The sequence below is a fragment of the Accipiter gentilis genome, chromosome 4 (genome assembly GCF_929443795.1).
Source record: "Accipiter gentilis chromosome 4, bAccGen1.1, whole genome shotgun sequence".
In the NCBI taxonomy this organism is placed as follows: Eukaryota; Metazoa; Chordata; class Aves; order Accipitriformes; family Accipitridae; genus Astur; species Astur gentilis.
Genome location: NC_064883.1, coordinates 35,062,281 through 35,071,591, shown reverse-complemented (window position 1 = coordinate 35,071,591; position 9,311 = coordinate 35,062,281).

Genomic DNA, 9,311 nt, shown 5'->3' with positions numbered 1-9,311 from the left:
GGGCTGGGTACCCGAAGAACAATTGGTCTTACTCTTAAAGACTGAGGCAAAGAAGGCATTAAGTACCTCAGCCTTTTCCTCATCCTTTGCCGCTATGTTTTGCCCTGCATCCAATAAAGGGTGGAGATTCTCCTTAGCCCTCCTTTTGTTGCTAATGTATTTATAGAAACATTTTTTATTGTCTTTTACGCAGTAGCCAGATTAAGTTCTAGGTGGTCTTTGGCCCTTCTAATTTTCTCCCTGCATAACCTCCTGGCAGCCCTGTAGTCCTCCTGAGTTGCCTGCCTCTTCTTTTTTTTTCCTGAGTTCCAGCCAAAGCTCTCTGTTCAGCCAGGCTGGTCTTATTCCCGCCAGCTCACCTTTCACCACATGGGGACAGCCTGCTCCTGTGCCCTTAAGATTTCCTTCCTGAAGAATGTCCAGCCTTCTTGGACTTCTTTGCCCTTCAGGACTGCCTCCAAAAGGACTCTGTCAACCAGGCTCCTAACAGCCCAAAGTCTGCCCTCCAGAAGTCCAAGGTGGCAGTCCTGCTGACCCCCTACATTAGGAGTCTGTTAATTGTCAGATATTTTCACTTTGCAGGTCCTTCTTATGGCAGTGGCACAGCCTTTTGAGGAAGCTGTGTCGTGGTTAGTGTCCAGGGTATGGGAAGAGAATAAGACTGGCAGACTATATGTCTCTCTGTGTGCATGATGTGCCCAACACTCTTGCTGTGGCCTTATAACGCTCCACGTAGGGTACAATCTCCTTTCTATTTTGAGTATACTATATCCTGCTAAGCTAATGGATATTTGGAAAGGACTACTGGAATTTGTGATTTTTTACTCTCAGTTGCAGCATCCCTGGGCTGATAGTTTATTGTTTGTGTTAGGCTGCACACGATATATTACAAGAAAGGACATAATGATGGTTGAATTTGAAAAAAACCCAGAGGCATGTGGATGTACAAATTATAAAAGAATCCACCTTAAGACTGCATTACAGTGATTGTAAGAGCTTTCAGTTCAATAACATTAAATCAATGCAATTAGAGAGAACAAACTGGATCAATGTAACATCTCGGTGAAGACATGGCCTTATTGTTCATTGCTAGGAAAAAAAAAAAAGAATCCTTTTGAAAGAACTATTCATGTAACCATTGAGAAAAGAAAAAACATATAATTGGATAAAAAATTCATGCTTTTTGTTCTTTACCTCAAAGGTTAGCATTAATTGATGCGGCAATCATGTAAACACTCTCAGAACTTGCCATGTTAGTGCCAGTAATGGTACTTTTATTCGGACTCAGTTGGCATCAGAATAAATATGGGAGAAAATACAGCATGTTTTTTTCAACTAATAATTGTGCATAGTTTCATCACCCTCCTTCCCTCCTCCCCCCTATTAAAAGCATTTTTAAACTTCTCCTTTCAAATGCAGATTCTGTCTACTATCTCAATACTATATGCAGCCTTTTTCATGAATCATTTGCAAAAAATAAATATTTTTTTTGTGCTTGGACTGACGTTTAAAAAAAAATCCAGTAGTTCTTTCAAAAAAGGTATTGCTCAGGCAGTTTTAACCTCTGAAGACTTCACGTAGCAAATGGTTGTTCTTTCCTACACAACATGAAACTTCTGCTCAAAGGAATCGTTCTCTTTGGAAATGACTCTGGATACAGATTCCTTAAAGCTTTAGACACATAAGCACAAGTAAAAGCCTCTCTTTTCCAACAGGATCTTGTTCAGAAGACAGACTGTTAAAGAAGAATATCTCCTGAGCAGTATGTATGCATGTGTTCACATCCTGCATCTCTGCAGGCAGCTAAAAGGTTGGATTGCCACCTATGCTGTTTATAAACATAATACAGCTTCAGTGACCACCTTTTTTCATAAGAAACCTGGAAATACGGTGCCAACTCTCACCTTTTGTATTTGTCTCTTGACTGAGCTTAGGCTAAAAGCAATTCCAAGTTTAATTTGTTCCATAACCTAGTTTCATGAGTCCATTCTGCTACATGTAGGATCACTGTAGCTAGGCTAAACTTGTCATCTCTGGTTTACAGGCAGTCTGAGCTCTTTGAGGGTACAAACCCTATTTTCACTAAAGTGGCCAAAAAGAGCACCCTTTCATGAGATGTGGCATGAAAGTATGATAGTACCATCAACAGAAGGGGTAGATAGAAACAACTAGGCTTGACACTGTATATCCCTCCTGTCCACACTAGATAGAGATAGAAGTCCACACTTTCACAGGTAAAGGATTTTTACTCAGGCATTCCCTAAGCATGGGCTTGAGCCTATATAATGTATAGAGAGAAGCCACAGGTAAGCTTGTAGAAGAGAAGAGAAATGGGAAGAAATTAATTGCTGCTCTTTGTTCCCAAACATTTGGCTGTAAAGATGGAGCAAGTCTTTTTGGACAAAAGAGGACAAAGGGAGCAAAAAGAAGAGAGATAACAAACAAAAAAATGCAGCAAGGGAAACTCCAATCAGATATAATAAAAAAAGTAACATAATGCAGATGGTCAAGCACTGAAACAGGTTGGCCTCACCAACATAGAAGACTTTCATAACTTCATTGGAAACATCCTTGAGAAATTTAATCTGACTTTTAAGCTAGCTCTGCTCTGGACTGGGGACGCCGGAGTTTCTGTTCAACCTAGCCTATGATGTTATAGACATTCATCCACCTCTGAAAGATGGCATATATATAGTCTACCAGTAGGAGAAGATTGCAACATCTACAACAGTAGATGTAGCACTCTGCTTCCCACTGCTTCTAAATACTATGACATACAGAACACACCACAGGCCAGTTTGCCACAGGATTGAAAGGCTTATAATCCTTTATTATCACTGCTTGATATACCTTGCATCCCTTGTGACATGATAGAAAAAAGTCCACGTTGTTCATCTTTCCTATCAAAATTTGTGTGCATCCAGACTTTTGTGCATCTTTTGGAGAGAAGGCATTTTAGAGAATGCCATTCAGCATTTCTCTAAATTTAAATTACAAGGTGACATATTACTGCTCTTTAGGCATGTTATGTTCTTGAATAAGCTTGTAGCACATTTGAACATGGTTAGAAAGGTAGTTTATGACATTCAGCACAGGATAAAAGAGATTATGAATTCTGTGCAAGAACAGTTGTTATAATGGCTTGGTCCCAATACTATTTAAAAACTATTATTTAGCTTTTGGCTCCAACTTCTGTGTTTTGTTGGGGTATTTTGCCTGCACTCTTTTGAGAAAGTTTTAAAAGAACTTTTGCTGCAGAGGCTGGTTGGTGCTTTATAAATGCTTCACAAAGACCATTGCATCTGCTGGTGAAAGTATTGCTGTATGGTGATACTATGCAGCACTGTTGAAGGGGATATACTGGGAGTGTAAAGATGAAAAATCTTCTGAATTTTGCAGTTAAAACAAAACTACAGCTTTTCTTTAAAGATGACAATATCCTTCCTATGAAATTCCCAGGATTCTTAAATCTGTGGTTTTATTTGTAACTGCATAGAGTTTCAGTGAAATATGCAATTCCTACTGATCTAATAAAAGCTGTCAAAATCTAGTAAAACCAAATCATCTAATTTGACTCTAAAAGTCATACACCATAAATAAGTGTGGCCTGCAGTACTATGCTGAATGCAGTAGGCTAGTTATACATCCCTGATTTATAGCAGTCAATGTTCTGGGAGCATACTTACATTCTTCTTCTTTTTACTTTTGTTGACCCCTGAAGATACACTTGTAAAAAGAAAAACATATTGTTTGGTCTTTGTTTACTCTCTTACAAGAAGGGTAGGAATTCCTAACTGACCTAAGCAAAACTCATGTAGTTATAAATCTTTGATTTTCACTTACTCTTTAGCTGGAGTCCATGTAACTAAAAAGTGTTTTGCAACCTAGTGGATTTCAGAAGACTAGTTCATTTCTTTGATCAAACTAAGTTAAATGACAGGACAAACACTTGGAAACAGTAAAATCTTGGATGCAATTTTAAAATTAATGGAAACTTTTTTTCATTATTAGGTTTTTTCCTATAGAAAGGAGGAGAGGTTTCCCTGTCAAGTGTCATGTGTGTATGTTTTAGCAACAAAGTGTTACTTTTACATAGAATTGAGTAATCTAACTTTTTCTCATAGTAAATTTAAATTGCATGACAAGGCAAAATCTGAACGTTTCAAAGCCACTGGGCTCATTTACAAGCTATGCATCTGAAGTTTGTTTTGAACTAATACTTTCTGTATTATGGCTCTCTAATAGTTACTCTACAAAATACAAGCATGGTGCCTTGTGAAAACTGTACTTTTAATTGGTTTCTATTAGGTAACACTTTTGTCTATAATAGTGCAGCCTTTTAAAAACCCATATAAGTCTTCTTATCTTTGCTTAGAAAAGAAAAGATAGCCACACCCCTGTTGTTGAATACCAGCCTTAAATGTTATCTATTGACTTGGTTTAGTTTCTGTTAAAACAGACCATCACCATGTTGAGATGCACGTCTGCCATTAGACTGCTATTACTGATGTCTATATACCCTAGTCAGAGATCAAGCTGACAAATCAGGATAGCTACCTGTGCTGGTTTTGGCTGGGATAGAGTTAATTTTCTTCATAGTAGCTAGTATGGGGCTATGGTTTGGATTGGTGCTGAAAACAGTGTTGATAATGCTGAGATGTTTTTGTTATTGCTGAGCAGTGCTTACCCAGAGCCGAGAGCTTTTCTGCTTCTCACCCCACCCCACCAGCGAGGAGGCTGGGAGGGCACAAGGAGTTGGGAGGGGACACAGCCGGGACAGCTGACCCCCACTGACCAAAGGGATACCCCAGACCATATGGCGTCATGTGCAGCATATAAAAGTGGGGGAAGAAGAATAAGGAAGGAGGGACGTTTGGTGTGATGGCGTTTGTCTTCCCAAATCCCTGTTAGGCGTGATGGAGCCCAGCTGTCCTGGAGATGGCTGAACACCTGCCTGCCCATGGGAAGTGGTGCACGAATTCCTTGGTTTGCTTTGCTTGCGTGTGCGGCTTTTGCTTTACCCATTAAACTGTCTTTATCTCAACCCATGAGTTTTCTCACTTTTGCTTTTCTCATTCTCTCCCCCATCCCACCAGTGGGGAGCGAGTGAGTGGCTGGGTGGTGCTTAGTTACTGGCTGGGGTTAAACCATGACACCACACACAAAAGAAGTCATTGTCTCACAGTGAATCCCCAAATTGACATCACGATAGATGCAGACTAGCTGCAGAGACATGAAGAGATTTTGTAACTAGTAGAACCTGCCAAAAATAGAACTGAAATCAGAATAACTAAGGTTCTGCCCTCCTGTGGTAGCCTGCTAATGAAGTGAAACTGAGTATTACAATGCTGCTGAAGGCTGGTCAGTGGTTGCTCTCCATAGACCACATTGACCCCATTGCTTCTCAGGATTTCAGTAGACCGGAGTGTAGAGGTCTGTGTTATGCAGCCAAAGCTTTTAGGCATGTTGATATCAAGTAAAAGTCAGTGTATTTCCATTTCCCAGTTTCATGTAATTTCAGTTTTCATTTTTATAGGATGTCTTGAAACTGACTGGGCAATCAGAATTTTGATGGCTTGACTTTTAAAGTGCAGTTGATTTGTACAACTATTATATTGTACATAATACTATAAACTTACAATGATTGCATTATGCTTAATATAATATTCTGTCATAATATTGTAATAATAGTATGGTTGTATATTGATGTGAAATACAATAACCACAAGTATTTTCAAGGTTCAGTAAGAGTCGTAGAATGGTTGGACGTGCCAAGTTGTCTATAAAGTACTCATGCACTTACAGCTATTTATGTATGAAAGGGTTCTTAAGCATCTAAGTCTTTCTCAGCTTTTCTCACATTCGACATATTTATCCATTACTACATTGCAAGGATTTATGGCTGTAGATAAGACCCTTAATTTGCAGTTTGTTTACTTCTTATGCCTAGTTCTACTAAGCTATTAACAAGTGCACATTTATGCAAAATTAAATGATTTGACACTTTAATATTAATAAAATAAACAGATAATTGCAAACATTATGAAAAAGTCTGAGATTAATATGTTCTGTCTCCTCTTAACTGGCTATGCTGTAAAATACATTCTATCTTTACACTAAGAGCTAAATTAATTAGGTAAACTGATAGACATAAAAATATTCAGTTGTTCCATTCTTAAGACTTTTATTTAAATCTCATGTTGAACATATGGACATAATGCAGAAATATATGACATTTAGTAAAGCCAGGAGAGTTTAATCACACCTGCTTTGGGAAACATACAGTGCTAGAGATGTAAATCACTGCCCAACAGTAGAAAGACACTATAGGAATTTAAGAGTCTGATTTAAGAGGATGATTTACCTGAGCTGAAGTTCTGACCTCCATTTGCCTTACTCTTTATTTTCACCTTAAGTTGCACTATACTTGCAAAGAAATAAATTCACATCCACTCAAAATCAAGCTTAAAAATTGAACTGAAATTCTCTAAATCAATTAATAGTTTCCTTTCAATATGACAGAATGATTTATCCCTGTTGCATGACAAAATAACATAATCCCACCAAACGCACCAATGTCAAAAGCATTGGTACAAAATCTGATTTAAAGAATTCAAGTATTTCTAAGAATTCCTCCTTATTCCAGGATTTGAGTTGAGACTTCAAAATTTTTGCCTCAGTTGACCAGTCTAGAAAATCAGTGATAAAGTTTGTAAGCAGAAGCAATTCTGTGGCTATTAATATATTGACTAAAATGAATTATCTTTTGAAAGTCATTTGAACTGTACATCAATCATGACAGTTTGTAAATGAACTAGTACAGAGTACTTGAGTAGGAATGTGAATATTTTTAACACTTTATCGTTCTTACCTGTGGCCAGGTCTTGACCTGATAAAAGAGGTCTCAAATGTTTCAAAACCTATCTTCATAGCTTACATTCTGTACCTATAAAATAGGTTGCTTGGCTGGACAAGAGGACAGATTTGATGTGTTGCCTTGGTGATGAGTGATCGGAGAAAGTTGACAGGACTGAAGTATTTCATTTTAATCACTCTTCTCTACCCATCCCTGGAAATGAACTAAATTCCCTTGCTGAAAATTCTACATGTAGGAATGTAAGGAGAAGATAGAAGCAACAAGCAGGTTTGTTTAAAGCAATAAATATATTTGACTCAGTGGACCACTATGGTCTTGATTTCACAAAGGGTGGGAGGAAGTTTGGATGCTTTCCTTCATTCTTGCTGCCAGCTCCTGCCACAACAATATCGATGCTACACACATAGATATCAGCTCCACCATTCCAATCAGCTTCAAAACATGAGGGAAACAATAACAAAAATCTGAAGGAAAATGACAAAAATATAATATTCTTCTGTGTTTACCTGGCTGCACACAATTCTCCTCAGGTCATCATAGAGAACAAAGAGAAACAAAGCTATTCCATGTTGTCAAAATCTTCTTGTTTGGTTAAAAGCCATTATTTGTTTTAATTGTTAAATGCCTGTGCAGTGGTGTGAAAAATAATCATGAACTATGGTTTAAATAAATGTATGTAATATTCCAGCAAGGAAAGGCTAATATTTACCTGTCTGGAATAAAATATTTTCTTTTACAGCCTCTTCAGGCCTAACATACAGCAGGTAGTCTGTAACCATAGCAATCAGCTGTATTGATGGAGAACCCAGCTAGGCTAAGCAAAAAGGGAATTGCAGTGCAAGGAAAGATCTGATTAGTGCAGTTGTGCATGCTACTGACAACATGAGGATATTGGCTCCTGTTGAGTGGAGCTGGTCAAACAGTGAAAAATATTTTGGCAAATGTTAGCTAAAAATTAAAAATTGCTTGACTTTATCCGCTTTTTCTGCAGAGCTTTGGGATTCACTTGAATTTCTTGCTGAGATGGAGCTTTTTATTTGCACAACAACCTACATAACAAAAGTGAGTATTATAAGCATTTGTACAGAAAACAATATAGGCTAGATGGGGAGATAATCTGCTGTTCATATTATGGAAAAAGGATCTTCCAAGGACACTAGGAGCTAAACTGATCAAAGATCCAATCACATCTTCAGCAACTGGCTTGGATATGACCTGGAAGTAACTTGAGCTTGCGTTCCCCTCTGAGGCTATGAAACATTAAGCACAACTGAACAAGGTCATTAAAAAACTGTCAGATGCTATAATTCTGATCAGTCCCAATTAAGTTGGGGAAAAAAATATCCAACTAGCAGCTCTGTGAAAGGACAATTAAAACACTTTAGTGTGCCAGCAGTACATAGACATTACCAATTTCATTTATTATGGTCATTCTTGCTGTCTCAATATTGAAAAAAGAGCAACTGAGAAACTGCTATGTTGATTGTGAGTTGAAAATTCCCCAACTAAAATGAGATCTTCTGGCAACTGCATCTTCCAGGTTGGAGGTTCCTTTGTGATGTTCTAGTACAGAAAACATCAAGCCCATCTGCAATCACCTTGTTGACAATTTGTGACAAGGATAAACTCTATCAAGCATCACCCATCCTTCATTCCAGCAGCTGGAGCATCTAACAAAAAAAACCCAAACAAGCCACTATTTACTTTCACAAGTAATTGATACTCTCATTATTTTTTACAGCAGTTCTGAACAATCCTGATTTAAGCATTACATTAGATGCATTACACTACATTACATTAGATAGGAATAAATGAAAAAAGATCACAACTTAAGCTCTCAGTATGAATACATTTTAAAGGTCAGACGAAGTGACACAAGGCTACTGGGAGTTACCATCGCAGACAGTGATTACAGTACGTCAGCTGTCTGGCTATTATCCAGCAGTAATGGTTTCCTGGGAAGGACTGGATGACAGAATGTGTAAGACTCAACAGCTTCTGGAAAAGGGACAGGACCTACTGGCAACTTCTCTTCCTTCCTTCAAGACATTTTTAATTCTTCTTATTAGTGACACATTAAAACACCACTCTTGGTTTTCAGCAGGGAAGGATTTCCTGAGGGGCCATTAACTGAGCCAGACAGAACGGGAAGAAGCATGGAGAAAGCAAGACCCACTCTGACACCAAGCCTGTAACACAACTGACATTACAGACTATCAGCCATACCACTTTCCTACAAATATTAAGATACAGTGCATCTACCACATGGCATTTATTGCAGAGCACAGCCCAAATGCCAAATTGCCTGCATCTTACTGTATGTTTGTGTGTATATACACACACATGCCTGTGCATATGCATGTGCAAACACACACACGTGCATGCACGCGTGCTCATTCTTTAAATAAAGGTTAGAAGGCACAATTTCTATATT